Genomic DNA, 23,895 nt, shown 5'->3' on the forward strand with positions numbered 1-23,895 from the left:
AGCCTGCAGAGTGTGTGACATTAAAGGGAGGAATGCTCTGCAAGATAATCTAGGAAGAAGGAAATCAGTGGGAGAACTTTCTGGAAGAGGTTAGCTGAGATCGTTTTAATGTAGACAACCTGGTGCCTCAAGGAAAGACTGGTCAGCTACAAAGGATGGCTTTATAGTAGTTTCTGCTTGACAAAGTAATCAGTCTGGGAAAAGACTTTATACAAGTTGGACCATCTTAAAGGGACAAAGTTAGAACTAGTTACTTTAGCTGGATAGGATAAAGAAAACTTGTATATCACAGTCATTGATGTTATAATGCCAATACTGCGGTTCCATTTTAAATTGCTGCATTACATTTTCCAATTGCATTAAACAGTTTTGTTATTTTCAATGTGCAACTGCCATTGAATAGAGTTGCCTATTATTTACAATACACTGTAACTGTGTCACCACATTTTGAGGATGCCACCAGATTCAGGTAGGAGCTGTACCCACATACTTATTAAAGCCAACACCTCTGGATTGTTTTCCACTTGTTCTGTGACATGATTGACATGATTAACATGCATAACTTTGTCTTTTTTACAATAGCCCTTTAACTTGCAGTAATACAGCAGCAAACAAAAGGACTGCCTCTGTGCTTTTGATGTGATGCTCTTATTTAACCCTCAGGACTTCACCTAGGCTTAAATAAACACATAAAGATGTTTTGAGCTCCCTGTTGCATTTGGCCCTTTTCACAGACAGTTTGATCAGGTCCGCCTGACATTTTTTCCGATTGGACCATACATACCTTTTTGTGGAGCGGTAGGTGTCAGCGGACATGTGTCCACTGACACCTGCCGGCATGCGATCCGATTCTGTATGCTAAAAACAGGTGGATCAGATTGAATGACAGTCGGATGGAAATAGACAGGTGGTTGATTTCCATCCAACCACTCCATAGAAAACAGTGGGCTGTGTCTGTGTCTGCTCGGCATAGCGGAGTGGACACGGACCTGTCATCCGCCTGCTCAGGAGGGATCTGTGAAGAGATCCCCCGCTGAGTAGACGGATCCACTAGACATAGTTTGCTCCATCTAAAAGGGGCCTTAAGGTTTCCATTTCCTTTTTTAATCATGGTTTTTTTCTGGTTAATATAATAAATAAATATGCCAGTTGCCTACACAATCTTCACATTGCAACTGCAGAAAAATGCATTTTTTGCCAACAAAACGGAAGCGCTACAGCACTGTACTTGAAGTGGCACCATAAATGCAACTGTTCATATTAGGATTAATTTCACAAAAAATAAGTCTGCGGTGAATGGGATTTCACTAGTTTTATAATGGTGACATTTCAAACAGCCAATCACTGCTCTGTTCAAACTCCAAGAAATATGGCAAAATGAGGGCAGGTTCACAAGGGGGTAGTGCAGATATGTCCTTCTGCCCCAGAGGAAGCAGACTGACTGCAAGCAAATGCTTTTGGTGGCATTAAGGCAGAACTCTACTTAACATCTTACACACAGCTCTCCTATTAGCCCTCACAGGCATGCATTCTCTTCTCCACCCAACATTAGCTCCTTTAGCACTTCTAAGCCAGAGCTGCAGAACAGGCTTCGGGCTCCACCAGCTTGCAAACTGTCACTCCCCTTTGTGACTCTGCAGACAACTGCTTATTCTCCTCCTGGCAGACCTCAAGATTTATCTTCAGAAAAGTTTAGCACTGTGCCTCCCTCTCCTGTGACTTTCAGGCCCATGGTCCCTAGGATGCCCCATACCACAGCAAGATCCAGAACGGAGTATCGACTGATAAGGAAGGGATCCAGGTACACTGATCCCTTCACTACTGGGGCCTCCATCACTCCCACCAAGTCACTAATTTCTTGGTCAGCTGGCTGCTATATTGGCTGCTATGTTGTCTGAATCTTCAACCCATGAAAGTTCTGAGCTTTATCCCCCCTGCAAGGGTTATCTCAGCTTAACATTCGTGCAAACATCTCTTTTCTCCATACCTAAATGCTATGTGTGACTTCTCTCCCCAGGGGATGCTTAATACACGGTGCATACACCACTATATACTATTGAATAAACTTCAGACCAGGCAACAGTTCTTTTTCTTTGAATACTTTTACTGGCAAAGTTCTCAGCATCAAGCAGGGAATATATCACTACATTCACATCAGTCAAAGTGGGCGCCCCCTGGTGTGGGCGCCACCTTTGATTAGTTAGCCTATGTTCCTCTCAAGAGCAAAAGTCTAATTCCTGGAACCCAGACTGAGTTTCTGGCAAGGGTTTGAAGAAGCAGAGTCCGGTTAAATAGCAGCATAAGTCTGCCTCCCTCTTCCCAATCAATAAGCACCTGTCCAACAATGTTATGTATTTTTTCTCTGCAATCTTTTTCTACATTCTTAGCAGGGATGGATTTTAGCATAGCCAACCTGGGCCATGGCGATGGCATAAGGAGGCAGGATTTTCAGGGGAAGCACATTGCTACCTACACAGTCATGTTACTGTTTTTCAGTAACAAACTGTCAGTAACCCATTACTGTGCAATTGTGTTGGTACAGTATTGTCTAATGTGTGCCTCCATCCATGTTGAATCTGTTTGTAGCTCAGACTTTTTCAGTGTAGCCTACAGCTAGCCAGTCCAAAGAGGCAGGGGCGGAGGCACACAAGACAATTAGTCTACGGCAGTAGGGATTAAGAATCTGGCCCTGATTCACAGAACATCTATTTGTTCCCTTCTTCTCTGCTTCTTCTATTTCTATGGTTCTCCTTCATAACTCCTTGTCCTTAAAAATGTAACATTTTAGGTCCTATTTGTTCCCTTATTCCCTGCTTCTTCCTCCATTTCTAAGACTCTCCCTCATAACTCCTTGTCTGTATAAATGTACCACTCTAGATCCTACACAGTTCTTTGCAGAACACACTAATCCCAAATTCCCGTTTGGGAAGCTGTTGCTAGCTTTTGCTCAGAAATGCCGTCTAATCCCTGGCGATAACCAGCTCTCCAATAAGGATTGGGCTTACATGTCTTACATTTGTGTCTTATTTAAAGTATAATTTACGTAACCTTTATATAACATTATGCCTTCTCCAGGCAGTAAAAAGGACCCAGACATCAGATGCAGAAACATCTATGTGATGAGAGAGCAAGCACATACAGTTCAGAAAGGCATCCTCAAGTTCTCAAGCAGCCTTGAATTCATGCTGCCGACCTTCAGGCAGTCAGCTTTGAATAATATCTGCAACTCTACATGACAGCCAAGTAAGAAGAGGCCACAAGATATTTTTTACTTTTTTGACATATGGTGCATTGAGGTCTCAAAATCTTGCTGTTCATGGAAATTTAGGTCTCATACAACTATTGTCCTGGTAATTCTTCCACTGAACAAAAAAACTGCCGTTCTGCTGAAAAAATAAATACTTGAGGAAATACACGATTTTGATGATAATTTTGCCATATTGTGGAAAGTGAATTTGAAGAAACTATGTTAAATTGTCTTTACTAAGGCCTCCTTTACGATCCAGCTTCTTTATGCGGCTAAGGCATGCATTACTCTTTGCTGGAGGTCCGTGAACCTAAACCCCTATTCAATCAGCACAACACACCCTAAAATAATATGATAGCTCTCTAAATTGTTGCTGCTAAAACACTGTTAGTGACTTCACAATACCTGTACCAAAATGAATAAGTGTAGCACAACAAACTAATATCTCATATAAAATTCAATAAAAAACAATAATTAAAGTGCCATGAAAAAGTCTCTTATAACACCACTGTGCAATGTGTATAAGATAAATCTCTCTTCTTCAGTGCCAACCGTGCCACCACCATTAGGTGAAAAGCCTGCTCACCTCACTTTATGACCTCATCAATAGGCACTCCATATGCACTCAACATATGGACAGACGTGTGTACACCATCTGTGGTCTTCGTCCAGCTCCTCTCCCATTACTGCCACAGTATACACTCCTCCAGCTTTGCATAGCAAGAGCCATGCATAGCAGTGTGCTTACAGTGAAGCGCACACACACACACAGCACACTGTAAAACAGCACACAGTTAACCCTTTGATCGCCCCACTTGTTAACCCATTCATGTACAGTGCCATTAGGACAGTGTCAGTGCTTTTTATTAGCACTGATCACTGTATTGGTGTCACTGGGGATGTCAGTGACACCAAGTCAGTTCCCCCCCGTGTCAGAATGCCTGCTGAAGTCCCACTATACGTTGCTGATCGCCGCCATTACTAGCAAAAATAAAAAATCCCAGTATATATACTGCCATTTGAAATGCTATAACGTTCACGTAAACCAATTAATTTACACGTATTGGGATTCTTTTTTTAGCAAAGATATGTAGCAGAATACATTTTGGCCTAAATTTATGATGAAATTTGAATTATTAAAATTTTTTACTGGACATGTTTAATAGAAAAACGTCAAAAATATTGTTTTTTTCTCAAAATTGTCAGGTTTTTTTTATAGTTCAAAAAATAAAAAAAATGCACAGGTGATCAAATACCACCAAAAGAAAGCTGTATTTGTGGGAAAAATGTAAATTTCATTTGGGTGCAGCGTTGCATGACTGCACAATTGTCAATTAAAGTAACGCAGAGCCATAACAGGGAGGGGGGGGGGTAAATCCTCTGGAGGGCAAGTGGTTAAAAACACTTACAAAATGTAAGAAACAAGCCAGCATATAATGTATAATTTCATTACATGGCTCACCACCCCGCTCTCCCGGATGGTCATCCATTCAAAACATCTAGGGCTCAGCTCCTTCCACCTATACACATTATGCCCAAGATTCCGGCTTCCTCAGTAGGCTTACCCCCCCTATCCTCCTCCCTTTTTATCCTATATCCCATTTATCCGGCCCAGTTCTGGGAAGTTTTACCATACAGTCATTTTGACCTTCCATATTTATGTTTTTGTGTTTCTTTCCTGGGTCATATAGTGAACTCGGTGAAGAGCTATTCACCTTGAGGTCATCACAGAGGACAAGGGGACACCCTTTACGTCTGGAGGAAAATAAATGTAATTTCTAAACACGGAAAGGTTTCTTCACTGTGAGAGCTGTGAAAATGTGGAATAGACTCCCTCAACAGTTAGTTCTGGCCAGCTCAGTGAATTGCTTCACAAAAAAGGCCTGGACTCTTTCTTAAATACACAGAATATAACTGGATACTAACATTTATAGGCAAAGTTGATCAGGAGAATATCCGATTGAATCTCGGGGGATCAGGAAGGAATTTTTTCCCTGCAGGAGCAAATTGGATCATGCTTTGCTTGGGGTTTTTTGCCTTCCTCTGGATCAACTGTGGGTATAGGATTATAACTTTGTTTTTTTTTTTTCATGGTTGAACTGGATGGACTTTTGTCTTTTTTCAGCCAGACTATGTAACTATGTAACATTGCCCACAGAGGTGCCATATGCACCTTGGTACTTTTATTATATCTAGTTGCACTTTTTAAGCCCATAGATGTGTGTTGCAGATCTCTCCTGGTACTATCTACAGTTGTGTTCAAAATAATAGAAGTGTGTTGAAAGTGAATAAAGCTCAAAATCCTTCTAATAGCTTTTATTTCCATACACAAAAATGCATTGGGAACACTACACATTCTATTCCAAATCAAAACATGAAGAAAAATATATCAAAGTTCTGTTGTTCCTCTAAAAAAAATTAAGAAAAGTGAATATTAGTTCAAAAAAATAGCAGTGTTTGTATTCTTCTTTACAAACTCAAACATTCACTATATAAACTGAAAAATGTTTGAAGATTTTGCTTTCCTTTGAATCACTTAATGAATATTTAGTTGTATAAGCACTGTTTCTGAGAACTGCTGTACATCTGTGTTGCATGGAGTCAACCACCTTCTGGCCCCTGTGAACAGGTATCCCAGCCCAGGATGATTGGACTACATTCCACAGTTCTTCTCTATTTCTTGGTTTTGCCCCAGAAACTGCATTTTTGATGTCACACCACAAGTTTTCTATTGGATTAAGATCCGGGGATTGGGCTGGCCACTCCATAACGTCAATCTTGTTGGTCTGGAACCAAGATGTTGCACGTTTACTGGTGTGTTTGGGGTCGTTGTCTTGTTGGAACACCCATTTCAAGGGCATTTCCTCTTCAGCATAAGGCAGCATGACCTCTTCAAGTATTCTGATGTATTCAAACTGATCCATGATCGCTGGTATGTGATAAATAGGCCCAACTCCGTAGTATGAGAAACATCCCCATATCATGATGCTTGCGCAACTATGCTTCACTGTCTTCACAGTGTACTGTGGCTTGAATTCAGTGTTTGGGGGTCGTCTGACAAACTGTCTCCGGCCACTAGACCCAAAAAGAACAATCTTACTGTCATCAGTCCACAAAATGTTGCGCCATTTCTCGTTAGGCCAGTCAATGTGCTCTTTGGCAAATTGTAACCTCTTCAGCACGTCTTTTTTTCAACAATGGGACTTTGTGGGTGGCTTCTTGCAGATAGTTGGGCTTCACATAGGCGTCTTCTAATTGTAACAGTACTCACAGGTAACTTTAGACCTTCTTTGATCTTCCTGCAGCTGATTGTTGGCTGAGTCCTTGCCATTTTGGCTATTTTTCTATCCATTCGAATGGTAGTTTTTCGCTTTCTTCCACATCTTTCGGGTTTTGGTTGCCATTTTAAAGCATTTGCGATCATTTTAGTTGAGCAGCCTATCATTTTCTGCACTTCTTTATATATTTTCCCCTCTCCAATCAACTTTTTAATCAAGGTACGCTGTTCTTCTGAACAATGTCTGGAACAACCCATTTTCCTCAGAATTTCAGAGAGAAATGCACTGTAACCAGCATGTACAACATTTGCTGCCTTCCTTCCTTAAATAAGGGCAATAATTGCCCCCTCGTTTTTCAAAGAATGAATGACCTCACTAATAGAATTCCACACTGCTATTATTTTGAACATGCCCCTTTCAATTAGTGATTCAATTACACAGAATCAGCAGCATGCAAGTCATGACTGTTGGGTCTGTTGGATTTCTATTACTGTACTACACCTGCTAGTAAATTATTTGTTATGTAAAAATATAATTTCTACCAAAAACAGTGATTGATCAGGTTAGTGATGTCTGACTGCTATTATTTTGAACACAACTGTATGTGCTTTCTATGTTTTACTGTATGATGTTAAACTTGAAGTCCTCAGGGCTCTGGATGATCACCTATATACTTTGCTTTATCATTATCTTATGCACCTGGTTTGACTTTAAGACTTTCAGTATTACCTAATTTATGTTGCTTTCACATATGTCTGTAAGCTGTAACTTTTTCGAAAATAAAGGAACTAAAAAAAAAAGGTCTTTACTAATCGGTTCCAAGTTATAGTGCCCTTATAAAATAATGCATAAAGCAGAGAAAGATTTAATCCTAAGAAGCTGGGCATCCTAAATCTACACTTTCCCCAAACATCTGTGTTCTTTTACAATGTGATACACAACAGGACGCTGATAATCCTCTATCTTTTTAAATTGAAAAGGGAAACAAATACATTAGCGACTCCTAACATTCTATTCTAGAAACGAGAAAGAAGAAAAAAGTGCTCAGGACAAAATGAATCAACACATTGCAGTGAAGGCAAACCTTTTGTCTTTTGGCTTTAAAATCTCTTGCTGTGTTTTGCAATATGTAGGAACGATTTGAGTCATGAAAAACAAACCATCTTCTCTTGCCTGCTCTCTTCCAAGCAAATGTATGCTCAAGGGATAGAATTATAAAGCAGCTGAATTCTGCAAACAGTTTTATTTTATTTCATTTCATCCAAGGAAGGGTGGGTTTTCAACCATATGGGGGAGGGGGTGATGGGTTATTTAACTCCTTCATGTCCAGGATCCCAGACTATTATCTAGAGCAGTAGTAGTGTTCATCACCAGTGCTTACACCATAAGTGACATATTAGAACCTTAATCTAATCTGGCCATTGATGGTCAGATTGGGGAACCTTTGTATGCCTGTAGGCTTTCCCTGATGACCTTTGCCCAAACTTTCATGAGAACATGATTGGTGGGGCTGATTTTCTCAGTCGATATTCTCACTGAAAAGAGTGGCTCCAGGTCTCCTACCCCCATCTATAAGTACAAAATAGAAACCAAGGCACTAAATCATCTCAACCACTGATGGCTGAAAATACCCCAACAGGTCCTGCTGCTATGAGATCCTACTTGAGGATAGCAGCAAACAATAAAAGACACAAACACAAGTACCTTTCTGGAAATGTCAGAAATAATGGCAAAGTCTGCACAGAAAAAAACATATAGCATCAATCGTCCATTATGGAATCGATCCAAAGCCACACATTACCCAGTGAGAGTTGTGCTATGAAGGTGATAGCACTATAATAAAATCAATGTCCAATTCTATTGCAAAGTCCAAATAAGCACTTTATTCAATAACAAATAAAAATAAGTCCACAATAAGGATGATAACACTTCACACTATAATCACTATTAAGGTGCTAACTCTGGTATCTGCAATGTGCAATGAGGAACCAGCATGATCCATACCCTGTGGGAATGAACTGGGAAGGCATACAGCTGACAGGTATGAAAAAATCCATAGCTACACAGAAGGATGGATGTGAGCATGCAAGCCAACAAGGACACCCAAGCTGGAAGTACATCTCAGACAGGAAATCTTCAGGCAGCCATGTCTTTGGAGTTATCACCCACATGAAAGAAAAATATATTTGAAATATATTTTAAAAATATTCTTCCCAAATATATTGCCACATATCTGAAATGCTACAATTTTGGCCATATTCAATATATTTATTATTATTATTATACAGTATTTATATAGCACCAATAGTTCACTCAGTGCTGTACATTACAATGGGAGACAATACATGAGACAGTACAATAACAATACAATGTGATACACGAGGGGTTTGAGTGCCCTGCTCCTTGGAGCTTACAATCTAGGTGGGAGGGGATAGTGGTTCGGGAAGAAAAGCTGTGGGGGATGGACTGGTAGGAAGAGTGGAGATTGGCAATTAGCAGGGGGCGGGGTAGGTTCCCTGAAGAGGTGGGTTTTCAGGGTGTGCCTAAAGGAGAGGAGAGTAGGTGATAGTCTGATGGATTGGGGTAGGGAGTTCCAGAGGATGGGTGATGCCCTGGAGAAGTCCTGGAGGCGGGCATAGGAGGAGGAGGAGACCAGGGTGTGTATATATATATATATATATATATATACACACACACACACACACACACACATTTTATTACAAAATATATGAAAATATTTTTAGAAGTATATTTCAAATATACTGTATGTCTTTAAAAATAAAAATCTACATTTTTGGAATGCATTTACAAATATATGTAAAAATATATGTTAAAATTACTTTTTTATATGTAAAAAAAAATCTGAAGAATATATTTTAAAGAAATATAATTTTAAATATATATATTTTTTAAATATATTCTTCAGATTTTTTTTAACATATAAAAAGTCATTTTAACATATATTTTTACGTATATTTGTAAATGCATTCCAAAAATGTAAATTTGTAATTTTGAAGATATACAGTATATTTGAAATGTATTTCTAGAAATATTATTCATATAATTTGTAACAAAAACGCATTTCAACATGCAGTATATTTATTGAAATATATTTTGAATATGGCCAAAATTGTAGCATTTCAAATATATGACAATATATTTGAGAAGAATATTTTTAAAATATATTTCAAATATATTTTTCTTCCATATGGGCAGTATCAGCAAGTACCACTAGACATGCACGGTCTCCAAGATGACATGGTTTGAGACAGTGCCATTATTTCTGACATTTTTTAGGACATTGACTGCAAAGTCTTTGTTCTGTGTTCATGTGTCTTTTACCCACCAACTCTGCAAATTTTACCATTGTTCTCCTGCATTTTTGCACAACCATCTTTATCAGGGTGTCAATACTGTTTTTTGGTAATTTTTATACTTTGAATGGATACCTTTAAAGTGGAATTCCAGGCTATACCTAGCTAGTCCTTAAAATGTCCCCCACCCCCCAACACCTATGATTACTAACCTGTGTAAGAAATTTGTATATACATATCTATTTTCAGCCCTTTTCACTCCAATTATGTGATCTGGCTCCCCTCTGTCAGCCAGCGCTGGTTGCAGGGAGAGAATGCAACGCTGGCAACGAATGGGCCATAGGAGCCTATGGGTGACATCACCGCTTCCAAGCAAAACAGCCATTGTCAGTGCTCCCTTCTCTCCTCTACAACTGCCGCTGGCTAAAACAAGTGAGATCACGTGACCATAGCAGCTTGAAAATAGGTAGATGCATACATCTTTCTTACACAGGTTAGTCAGCATAGGTGTTAGGAGGGGGGGGGGCAGCATTTAAAATTAGTTGGGGATAGCCTGGAATTACACATTAAGTAAGTGAAGCAATCAAAGATGTACTTCTGCATTTGCAAAATCAAAAATTTGTTACATAATAATGATTACAGGATAGGTAATTAATACAAAAAATAAACATAAGCATACAACTAGAAAAGGTTATTTATGTGTGTCAGTTTATACATTTATGCGAGTGTGCAATCTTAGTACAGAGTAGATACTGTATATACAGCACATGGTGTCATTTGAATCACTCTTGTTTCTTTTGATTAGCAGAAGAGGTTAGAGTTGTATGCCTTCACTACAGTAAAATATTTTCAATGAATCTCTATAGCAATCATTTTAATCAAATAATATTAAATATGCTAATAAAAATAACTATATACTGTTCTTATATACTGTCATATCCTAATTAGGAAATATTACATTAGAAATACCCCGATCAGCCATAACATTATGGTCACGGTAAAGTAAATAACATTGATTATCTCATTACAATGGCATCTGAAAGTGGATGTGATATATTAGGCAGCAAATGAACATGTGAAGCTGATGAGTTGAAAGCAGACAAAATGGGCAAGTGTAAGGATTTGAGCTATTCTGACAAGGGCCAAATTATAATGGCTAGTTGATTGGGTCAGAGTAACTCCAAAACTGCAGCTCTTGTGGGATGTTTGCAGTCTGCAGTGGTCAGGACCTACAAAAAGAAATCTGTGAACTGGCAACAGAGTCATAGTCGGTCAAGTTACAATGATGCATGTGGGGAATGAAGGCTGGCCCATGTAGTGTGATCCAATAGAAGAGCTACCGTACCTGAAATTGCTGAAAAAGGTCATGCTGGTTGTCAGAACACACAGTGCATCACAGCTTGTTGTTTATGGGGCTGTGTAGCCACAGACCAGTCAGGGTGCCCAAGCTGACCCATGTCCACAGCCAAAAGTACCTACAATGGGCACATGAGCATCAGAACTCGACCACGGCACAATGGAAGAAGGTGGCCTGGTCTGATGAATCACATTTTCTTTTATATTGTGTTGATGGGCAGGTGTGTGTGCGTTGCTTACCTGGGTAAGAGATGGCATCAGGAAGCACAATGAGAAAAAGGCAAGTTGGGAGAGGCAGTGTGATGCTTTGGGCAATGTTCTGCAAAAAAACCTTGTGTCCTGCCATTCATGTGGATGTTACTCCAAAGTCCATGCCTCTATGGGTCATGGCTGTTTTGGCAGCAAAAGGAGGACCTACTCAATATTAGGTAGGTGGTCATTGTGTTAAAAATGCAAAACCAAACCCTTATGGAATACCCTGCCCTTGGTGAAATGAAACAAATATTATAGAATAAGTGCTGCAACCAAAAATATCCAGAACAGTGCCATAAACAACTAGGCTGGTGGTCACTGTGTGCAGCACACCACAATGCACTAGCATGCCATGTGGCTTGTTGGGTTGCCAAAAATGGTGCATGTCTGTTTTTTATGGATGTGTTGACTCAATGCCAAAAAGTCTGAACCCAGCCTTAGAGCTGTTAGAGATCTGATTAGTATAAATTATTTTCATAGGGCACTTACTGTAAGGCTGGAATGTGCATGTGTATATGAAAAAGTCTGTGAACACTTTTACAGTGCATGTCTTTCAGTTTTTCTTGCAGATTCACAGATGAGATTACTTGTGTTGTTCTCTTGCACATGATACTAATTAATGGAGATGTCCCTCTATCTGGTAGTGGGGAAAGTATGTGCTGTTGGTGGACCCTCAGGAGCACAGTTGAGCACCAATAATCTGAAGTGATGCACTGAGAATACATTCAATGATAGCTGTGGAAGTCATACTTGCTGGTTCTAAATGATAATGGCACAGGATCAGTGTGCTGCCCCCCAGGCAGAGTGAGGGAACATCTTCATATATTACAGCAAGAAGTGTTCTAACTACAAAGAACATGCAAGTAAATTTGTCATGTGGTACTTTATAATTAAAAATGTGTTGATGCATACAGCAGTGACAAGGAGCCGTGGTTCCTGGAAACACGCTACAATGAGAATCACTGAGCGGAATAAATCCTTCTTACAGATTAGCATTAGTTTTACATTGCAGGAAAACTACAACCTGAGATATAAACGCTTAAATTCCTGCTTTTATTTATGAGAATATTGTCATCAATATAATTATTGTCTGCTTATAAAGAACAATATTCTCCATTGCTGAAACCCGTTGGACTCAGTGGGACCCCAGGACACCATCACAGATCGGCTCTGAGCAAGTTGTTGATTGCCCTAGGTTGCTACATTTGGTGTCTACAGATGTATGAATTATGTGGCAGATCTGACCATTTAAATTACAAATCATGTCCACAATACCTTCCTGGCACTGACTGAGATCTTCTAAGCCTTCTTGAGGAACTTAAACAGTGGGTCAGTATTGCTTTCTCTGCTTAATAGGTGTTGATTTAATAAAGGCAATTAAGCTGTTCACTTTGCAAGGATTTTTTCCACAGAACTTGATGAATCTGGTGACATTTCCCTATGCCAAGAATTTCCAATCATTTGCAAGGAAAATAAAATAACAGCATTTTTCTTGCACATGATTGGATGATGGAAGTCAGCAGAGCTTCACTTGGAAGAAATTCCATTAAAGGTCCAGTTCACTTATAGTACCTTCACATTGTTATCAATCTCAAGTACTGCTTAAGGGGGCATTTATAGACCTCTGAAACACATTGGTTTCTTATTGGATTGTCCCCCTGACTGTTACTGGAGTAAAGTTGAATCTGGACCTTTTAGCAGTGGTGTGGTGCTCCTCTGGGGTGTAGAAGCTGCCTGTGTGGGAACCAGATTACATCAACATGAAAAATTAAGGATACTGTTTTGCTTTGGTGTCTAGTTAAGGTCACTTTGAGTTATAAACAAAAAAGATTAGACCTCTGTAATGTAATAATGTGTTTTTACTAAATAAAAATGCTGTCCATACAACCTACTACAATTATAGAAAACAATACCAGACTGGCAGATATACATACAACACCCAACTTGCTACCTACTTCCTAGCGAATAAGTAGAAACTATGGTCTGTAAAAAATAGAAATATGCTAAAAGACACTTAACTCAAGTTAAAGCGGGTTCATGATCTCCGTAGGCAACGAGGACCCCAAGCTTATTCTACAGCAATTGCAGGAGATTGGGCAAAAGCATCTTCTTCTTCTTCTCACTGGCACAGACCTTCCTTGGTGTTAAGTCATTATAGATTCCTCCTTCAGATTCTGTTGTTGACTTTTATATTTGGAAAGTTTTACCATCCCACATGGGTGTGGCTCCTTTAACAATACTGTGTTTCAATGAGAGAAACATTCTCCAACTGACCTCTAGATGGCACTGTTGTATTATAGGTCATATATGTAAGAAGGTCAAGCTATTGTTAACCATTGATTAACTTGACTTGTTGATTTCAGTTACATAATTAAATGTAGAACAATAGAAGTTCTCATTGTTGAGGAAGATAGTTTGTATAATTGTTACCAGAGCATATGTTTGAGTGGCCCACTCAAACATTCAAAAGTAGCTTTCATGTAAGTCTGAGATAAAAATCATAAAACAGACATATATTTATATCAAATGCAACACAGAGAGCAATACCCTGTGCTTTTTTTCTGGCAGAACGTGCCGGAACACCATTCAGGTACCTCCGCCAGAGACAGTAAGGAGAAGCGCTCTCTCTATTGTCTAAGGCTGATGCAGCTCACTTAGTTCCAGCTGCAGCCTGTGAGATTGGAAAGTGGAGTGATATCATCTGCACATTGCCTCTCCCTGCAGTTCGGATGTTGGTTTTGGAGTCAGTTGCAGGCTGCAGCTCAGTTGTGTTCAGCTGTGGTATGTGTAGCCTGGCTGACTGCTTACTATTGACTGGAGGGAAGTTGTTAGACCTTTTTTGGTAACTATGACAATGTTTCTGATGGGGGCTTTGTGCTGGACTGCCTGGCACCCTGCCTGGGTGCTTCCATCAGATAACTGCTTCCTCGCTGCCGGGACACAGGACCAAGGTATTGTAGCTGGGCATTGCACCGAAGGACTAGACAACACTAGCTTAGATGCAACTGGAACTCTTTATTGAACAGAAATAGGGGCAGTCCCCACATGAAGAATAAAAACAATCATTGCACATTGAGAAAAACATCCCACACTGATTAGGTAAGGAGGTCAAGTTGACACAAGACTAATCCTATCATGTAGGAACCTCCAGGAGGACTAGCCAACAGACAAAAACAATAGGTGACTCAAGAACCTAAATTATCAAGGGACAAAGACACAACAGTAAACATATAACACCTTAGTAAACAGATTACAGCAAGAGACCTCAGCATCAGGTTGTTCTGTGCTGACTATATTAACATCTATTTAGGGTCTCACAGTCTAGGAGGGGGATTGAAGCAGTCAATGCTGGTTTGGGCACAGAGACCCCAAATACGTATCCTGGTCCTCCAGTTCTCAGAGTCTGTGTGTTTTGAACTTGAATCCAAAGTAAAACTACTCCAAATAGTCCCCCAGGCACACACCTCCTGAAGAATAGAGCCCCCTCAAACATCAAGGCCCATAGTAGGCAAGAGGCTAGCCTGCAGTCTCCTCCAAAAGACCCTGTTCTGGCTGGGCCTGTCATAGGCTGTCTTTTGTCTGGTAATGCTGCTTGGATGCAAATCTGTGCTGCTTGTGACTGTCTCTTTGTTGGATTGGGCTGTCATTTTGCTAGTTTGGGCTGTCTCTTTGCTGGATGGGGCTGTCTCTTTGCTGAATGGAGGTGTCTCTTTGCTAGATTTTTCAGTCTCTTTGTTGGATTGGGCAGTCTCTTTACTGGATTGGAATGTCTCTTTGCTAGTTGGGGCTCTTTGCTAGATTTGATTGTCTCTTTGCTGGATGGGAATGTCTCTTTGCTAGATTGGGCCATCTCTTTGCTGGAGAGGGATGTCGCTTTGCTGGCTGAGGATGTCTCTTGCCAGGATTAGGCTGTCAATTTGCTAGATGGGGAGGTCTCTTTGCTGGAAGGGGATGTCTCTTTGCTTGATGGGGGTATCAAGCAAAGAGAAAGCCCAATCTAGCAAAGAGACACCCCCATCAAACAAAGAAACATCCCCATCCAGCAAAGAGACAGCCCAATCTTTGCTAGATTGAGCTGTCCCTTTGCTGGATGGGGGTGTCTTTTTGATGGATTGGGCTGTCTCTTTGCTAGATTGAGCTGTCTCTTTGCTGAATTGGACTTTCTATTTGCTGGATCGGGCAGTCTTTTTGCTGGACTGGGATGTCTCTTTGCTAGATTGGGCTATCTCTTTGCTGTATTGGGCAGTCTTCTTACTGGATTGGGATGTCTCTTTGCTGGATGGGGATGTCTCCTTGCTGAATATATGGGTTTGTCTCTATGCTGGATTGGGCCATCTCTTTTCTGAATATATGGGGATGTCTCTATGCTGAATATATGGGGAATGTTGCTTTGCTGGATTGGTCTATCCTTTTGCTCAATATATGGGGATATCTCTGCTGGAATGCTTCTTTGCTTAATATGTAGGGCTGTCTCTTTGATGGATTGGGCAGTCATTTTGGTGGATTGGGAACTCTTTTTGGTGAATGGGGATGTCTCTTGCTGAATATGTAGAGATTTCTCTATGCTGGATTTGGCTGTCTTTTTCCTGGATTGGGCCATCCATTTGCTGAATATATGGGGATTTCTCTGTGCTGGATATAAGGGGACTTCCTCTTTGCTGGATTGGGCCATCTCTTTGCTGAATATAAGGGGCTGTCTGTGATGGATTACCTGTCACCCTGATTGGGTGATTCCATCAGAGAACTGGACAGAGGACCAAGGTATTAGCTGGGCACTGCACCCAAGACTAGGCAACACTAGCTTAGATGCAAAACTGGAACTACTTTATTGAACAGAAATACAGGTTTTTATACACTTCAGAAATAGGACCAGTCCCCGCATGAACAATAAAAGCTAATATTACACATTGGGATAAACATCCCACACTGATTAGGTAAGAGCTTGATCACATTATCCTAAACAGTGCAAACGGTAAACAGTACAGACAACAGTTATCAGTGATCTAATTAACAGTAAGCTAATCAACAGCTAGCAACTAACAGGCAACAGTGATCTAATTACAGTAAGCTAAGCAACAGCCAGGCACCCAGACAAGCCAAGGAGCCCACCCCAGAAATCTGGGCACCTCAAACCCTTAATACACAAAGTCCATTACATGCTGTCTTCCAGGTGTTTGCTTTCACTTGTATAATCCGTCCATCATAAGACAAAACTCATACAATATTCCAACAGTCTGAAAAAGCGGAATTCATTTATCGCCATAGATTTCTTGAGGGAGATTGTTGATAAATATTTATGACCAAAGTGGAGGAGCTTCTCCAACTCCGTCCGCAGAATGGCCCCATGTTTCCTCTGACCATTAACCTATATAGGATTACTATTACACCTTTCCATCCATTCCAGAAGGGAAGCTGTATTGTCTTTACGTAGAGAATTAATCCAAGCCTCACTCTCAGTTTTCACCACATTGTTGTTAATCATTCGAGAATGATCTACTCCATCCATGGGCCATAATCAGTGGGTAGAATGCTAGCCTCTAGTCCCCTCCAAAAGCCCCTGTCCTAGTTGGGTTTGTTACATTGTCTGTCACACTGTCTCTTTGCTGGATTGGCCATCTCTTTGCTGAATATATGGGGATGTCTCTTTGCTGGATACATGAGGACTGTCTCTTTGCTGGATTGGGCCATCTCTTTGCTGAATATATTGGGATGTCTCTTTGATGGATATATGAGGACATTCTCTTTGCTGGGTTGTGCCATCTCTTTGCTAAATATAGGGGGATGTCTCTTTGCTGGATATATGAGGATGGTCTCTTTGCTGGATTGGGCCATCTATTTGCTGAATATATGGGGATGACTCTTTGATGGATATATAAGAACTGTCTCTTTCCTGGATTAGGCCATCTCTTTTCTAAATAGATATATAAGAACTGTCGCTTTCCTGGATTAGGCCATCTCTTTTCTAAATATATGGGGATGTCTCTCTGATTGATATATGGGGCTGTCTCTTTGCTGGATTAGGCCATCTCTTTGCTGAATATATGGGGATGTCTCTTTGCTGGATGTATTAGGACTGTCTCTTTGCTGTATGGGGCCATCTCTTTGCTGAATATATGGGCATGTCTCTAAGCTGGAATGAGATGTCTCTTTGCTGAATATATGAGGATGTCTCTACGCTGGATTAGGCTGTTTCTTTTATGGATTGAGCCATCTGCTGAATATATGGGGATGTCCCTTTGCTGGATTGGGTTGTCTCTTTGAATATATGCGGCATTGTCTTTGCTGGATATATAGAGGGCTGTCTATTGTTGCTTAGTATGGGGGGTTGTCTAACAAACTATAAGGAATCATGTTAGTCCCCAAATTATACTTGGTTCCCTGTTCTCTGAAGGGGGTGGTTTTAGGGGTGTTCTAGGTGTGATTCTAGGGGCGTAAACAAGCATGAGCTAGTGGAGGGTGGTGAGTTCCTGCACCTTAACTCTGAGGAAAAAAACCTAATTGATTGATAATGGCTAATTGGTGTCATGCTAATGGCTCTTCTAAGTTACATAGTTAGTCAGGCTGAAGAAAGACAAAAGTCCATCTTGTTCAACCAATAGAAAAAATTAAATAAATAGACAACCTCCATATTGGCAATCTTATACCCAAAGTTGATTCAGAAGAAGGTAAAAAAAAAAATAACCCTTTTGCTGCCAGTCATTTTTGCATTTCTTGCACACAAGAAAATGCAAAAATTACTAATATTTTAGATCTGAAGATGACATAAAACACCCAAAACATTATATATTTTATGAATAATTACAGTTGTTTATGTCACAATATTTGGTACAATGGTTTATGAAACAAAAACATCTCAGTAAAAAGGACACTGAAGTTAACTTTACGTCACCCAATGTTTTTGTAAATAAAAAAGATGAGGTTGCGCCCAGTAGATACACAACATGTGAAACCTTAAAATTATGTATATAAAAATGTGTGTTGCTCTAATTCATGATTAAATGATAGTTAAATATATAGGTGCTATACATCAAAAAATGATATACACATAGTGCTAATCAACTGAATGTCCAAATCCACCGATGTAAAAAAAGAAAATATATGAAAGTCCCAAAAAGATGAAATAGTGATGAGTAGTGTACTGCTCCAAATGGCAGCTATAGGGTGGGAGTATCTCCCAGTAAGTAGAAGGATCCTCCACCAGGTAACACCACTCAAGACTTACCAGATATGTATGACCATCTGATTAGAGAAAGGTCAATATGTGCTTTATTTCCAGATCATATTGGCAATCATCAGAGGGTAGAAGAAACCATAATCATCTCAGAAGGTGCTTGGGAAAAATTCCCCAGTTATGTATCAATCTCTGAGTTAAAATATCAAAGATAAAAACAAAGAGCTCCACATAATGTGTACCATTCAAACTTCCCTTTTTACTATAAAAGTAGAACACTCACATTAAAATTAAGTGAAAACACTTGTAAATAAACACTGGCCAGTAACATCAAAATGGCTTCCTGCAGACTTCTGGTTGTGCAATGACGTCACTGCAAGCTCCACCCACCGTGTTTCGTCTCACTTGACATCTGACCTTTCTCTAATCTGAAGGTCATACATTTTTGGGAAGCCTTGCATGGTGTTACCTGGTGGAGGATCCTTCTACTTTTTGAGAGATCCTCGCACCCTATAACTGTCATTTGGAGTGGTACACTACTGATCACTATTTCAACTTTTGGGGCTTTCATATATTTTCTTTTTATTGCACCTGTGGATTTGGACATTCGGTTGATTAGTACTAAATGTATATAATTTGTTGATGTATAGCACCAATATATTTAACTTTCGTTTACTCACGAATTAGCACAACACACATTTTTTACATATTTTATGCAGCTTTTCTAAGGTTTTCATTTTATTGTATATATATATTTTTTTATTTGTTTACCTAAGCGCTGTTCACATATTTAATTCATTAAAATTATGTGTGCCCATGACTTGGCAACAAATTTCAGTACCCTATATTTTCCATAGATGACACATTAGAAGCCCCTACAAGTCATCATTTTAGAGTTAACTGCAAGAATGAGCCTAGAATTATTGATCTCATGGCAATGTCGATATGTAACATGTGTAGTGCAATTGACAGCTTCACGCGGAAGCACTCCCGAAACATACATATACACTAGTATGTTCAAGCATGTGGGGGGCCCAAAATATTGGGGGGGTATTTTAAGTACTTGGGTGTGAATTTAATTCTTTTGCACTTATTTACATTTTTCATTCCTCATTTTTTCACATGCTATGTGCTGTAAAATTCAACTCCCCATTACACCAACTTCCTTTTAAATAGATTAAAAAAACTATTTACATTCAAATAAACTGTTTTTTCTTTACTGTACCTTTAAAATATTAAAACCTATACTTCTGTTTAAAAAAATATAGTCTTGTATGAATTTAACCTGTCACCTTGTTTCTTCCATGTTATAGCTAGGGAAGCACAAGTGACAATTTCAGATCACATGACTGTCTGTAGCTGACCTCTGTCACAAGATAAAGGAATAAATCACCATATCCTCTCCTGTGTGTCTCCTGTGTGTCACATAAAGCTGGACCCAGCACAATAATTCATCATATGGTTGACTGGATCAGAGGTGCATAGACTGTAATGCAATTCTTCCAATATCTTTTACAGAAAACTCTAAACATACCATTTTTGAAGTAGCAAAATACTGTTTGTTCAGATCATTTTAAGATTTCTTAAAACACATTGGAGTCCGCTTTTTTATATCTTTATTGAGTGTAAGGAAAGAAAAGGATAGCAGAAAATGAAAACAGGTAATGGAACTGTGTTTTTTAAATATATTTGTTGAATTGTAGATATAAAAAGGATAAAACAAACAGCAACTGCAGTTTTAGACAATGCAGTTCAGGGGGTATTGCTAGTTAAAGCGGAGCTCCACCCAAAAGGGGAAGTTACGTTTTAAGCCTTTGTCCCCCCGTTCCCCATTTAGGGTTGGCACCTTTGGGGAGCAGGTAAGCAAATTTGACAGGTACCCGCTCCCACTTCTGCTGCGATCAGATCGGAAGTGGAAGTTGTCCCCCCCCCCCCCGTAGTCTTCTGAGACACGTGACAGGTCCCAGAAGACTACGGGGCCATTCACAAAGTGCAGTGCTTTTCACGCATGTGCAGTGGGCACCCGGCTGTGAAGTCGCAAGCTGAACAGCCAGGTGCCCACACTGAAGATGCTGGTGCCAGGGAGAGAAGACGGCTGGTGAAACCAGTGGTGGTGAGGACACCGCTGGACTGAGGGAGAGGTAAGTGACTGTGTTTTAAAAATCAGCAGCTACAGTTTTTCTTTTTTTTTTTTCAGGTGGAACTCCACCTTAAGTCAAGCATAGATGGTTTGGTTAGTAGGCTATACAAAAAAAAATGTAACAGATTCCTCTATTCACACAAGGTGAATGGAGGAATCCACCTGCAAAGACATAGTATTCTGATAGCAGGGGGACTCTGCTGTCAGAATACACTGATCAGCAGCTGGAGCCAATTGACAAAAATATAACTGACTTCCGTAGAACAGGGAGGCCAACACACAGATCAAAATGTGGCCACTCCCTGCTGAACCGGCTGAATTTTGATCTGTCTATGCCCAGGTTTAGTCTTAGTTAACTCCTTGGCACCGACGGTACCCAAATATGTGGCCTCTTGTTCGACTGGACCTTGATGCTGAGAGGCTGCATATTTGCGTACCCAATGTAAGCAAGCATGTGCCGAGAGCATGCACCCTGCCCGCTCCCAGCACATTTTCCTGCACCTCACAGAAAAGTGCTGATCGCTACTTGCGATCAGAAGATTTCCGATCATGTGACCGCTGTGACGGCCTATCATAGAAGTCACATGACCCTAAACCCTGCCCCACGATTAGTAATAGTATGTACAACCAGTATGCAAACATACACTAGCGTATGGGTAACGGCTGGAGACTTAAGTTGCTATTGTCACTACTGAATGTATACTTGAACAGTGGGGCTGGGCGGGCAGAAGATCAAAGAGCGGGGGGATCTCAGTGCCAAGTGCGGATGTTAATAACATATATGTTTGTAAGCTATCTGGGACTGAAAAAGCTACCGGAGAGACATAAGGAGGGATTTTTCCCAGGTGTAGTTTTCCTGAATATTGAGTAGAAAATAAGTGGCTAAGTTTATCAAATATGAAGAATAAATATGCGAAAGGAGGGGGTAAAAAAACCCCGCAACCTAATATAAATACCAGCACAATAAAGAAATACATGCCATTACAAGAAAAAAGCCCAGAGATACAAAGTATAGAGAAACAACAGGAAGGAAGTAGAAAATATGATGGTGAACAGTCCAGATTGTTATTCTGGACACGGGAAGAGAATGAGACTAATGAATCAATAAGCGTTGATGGCGAAAGAGATCAAACAGACCTCGGAACAACAGAAAGGAACATCACAGATCCCCACAAAATGGAAATGTTTGCAAAATTAGAACTATCTCTGAAAAATGAAATGGAGGTGATCCACAAAGACCTTGGACAAATGTTAACAAGGATTGAAGAAGTGGAGGAGAAAATGGAGACCCGCACAGCAGATAATTGCCTTGGAGATGCAGATGGAGGAGATACAAAGAGAACAGGGGAAGCTCTCATTTAAATTAGAGGATCAAGAAAATATAGAGAGAAGAAATAACCTAAGCCTGCCAGAAGATTTGCATGATGAGGACCTCCGGGAAAAATTAAAGAGAGCATTTAACCCAATGATAGGTAGACTAGCCATAGATCCTTTGAAGATTGAGAGAATACATAGATTAAGATGCCCGCCAGGAGTATCATCAGACATCCCAAGAGACGTAATAGTTCAATTCCATCACTAAGAAGATAGAGAAAGAATACAGAAAAAATTGCGGGAGAGCCCAGAAATAAAATATGGAGATACGAAATTGCAAGTTTTCACAGATTTCTCATCTGAGACATTAGCCAGAAGGAGATCGTTAATACCTTTATTGGACCATATGAGGGAGAAAAGAATTCGATACAACTGGGGATTCCTAGCATGTCTGATCAGGTGGAAAGATGGGAAATCAGCAAGGCTAAGATTCCCAGAAGAACGTAGTGACTTTTGTGAAAACTTAGAACTGCAGAAGGTGGACATTATGGGGTGGGCAGAGGGGTCTAATGAAAGTGCAAGGTTGAAAAAAGAGAAGTGGCATTTAGTGAATATAAAGAGAAGATAGACTGAATTGGGGTGGGGGGAGTACAGTGGGGGAGAGAGTTGGGGCTTTGGGGGTCGAATTGTTCCCCCTTTTGCTCCCCTTTAATTTCTGTTTGGATTCATGGATGGATGCATCTTCCAATGCGCAGAAAGGAGGAGGTAAAAAACTAAGAATGTTGAAAAAGAAGTTACAGTATTTTTCGCTCCATTAGACGCACTTTTTTCCCCCAAAAAAAGGGGGGAAAATGTCAGTGCGTCTTATGGAGCGAATATAAAGTGGCCGGTCCGGTATTTCTGCCGCCACCATGTCAGAATACTGGGCCGGCCGCTCAGCTGTTCTCTCTTGCAGGGCCTTACCTGTTCCTCGCTCCAGCGCTGTACAGTCTTCCCGCGCTGGCTTCTGTGACAGCCGGGTGCCCACTGCGCATGCGCTTTGCTTTGTGAATGGTCCGGTGTCTTCTGGGACACATGACAGGTCCCAGAAGGCGCCGGGCCATTCACAAAGCGCAGTGCTTCTCGCGCATGCGCAGTGGGCACCCGACTGTCACAGAAGAGGGAAGGACAACTCTGCGAAAGTGGGAGCGGGTACCTGTCAAATTCAGGTACCCGCTCCCCCTCCCTCCCCAAAGATCAGCAGTCTCTGGTCATCTCCTTTACTGTCTGCAGTCTCTAGTCATCCCCTGCACTGTCTGCAGTCTCTAGTTATTCCCTGCACTGTCTGCAGTCTCTGGTTATTCCCTGCACTGTCTGCAGTCTCTGGTCATCTGTACTGTGTCCCTGGTATTTTCCCTGTACTATGTCTGCAGTCTCCGGTCATCTCCTGTACTGTGTCCGCAGTCTCCGGTCATCTCCTGTACTGTGTCCGCAGTCTCTGGTCATCTCCTGTACTGTGTCTGCAGTCTCTGGTCATCTCCTGTAGTATGTCCGCAGTCTCTGGTCATCTCCTGCACTGTGTCCGCAGTCTCTGGTCATCTCCTGTAGTATGTCTGCAGTCTCTGGTCATCTCCTGTACTATGTCCGCAGTCTCTGGTCATCTCCTGTACTATGTCCGCAGTCTCTGGTCATCTCCTGTAGTATGTCCGCAGTCTCTGGTCATCTCCTGTACTATGTCTGCAGTCTCTGGTCATCTCCTCTAGTATGTCCGCAGTCTCTGGTCATCTCCTGTACTATGTCTGCAGTCTCTGGTCATCTCCTCTAGTATGTCTGCAGTCTCTGGT

This window comes from Staurois parvus, unplaced genomic scaffold (genome assembly GCF_062004578.1).
Source record: "Staurois parvus isolate SC_StPar_1 unplaced genomic scaffold, SC_StPar_1.0 ptg000479l, whole genome shotgun sequence".
Classification (NCBI taxonomy): Eukaryota; Metazoa; Chordata; class Amphibia; order Anura; family Ranidae; genus Staurois; species Staurois parvus.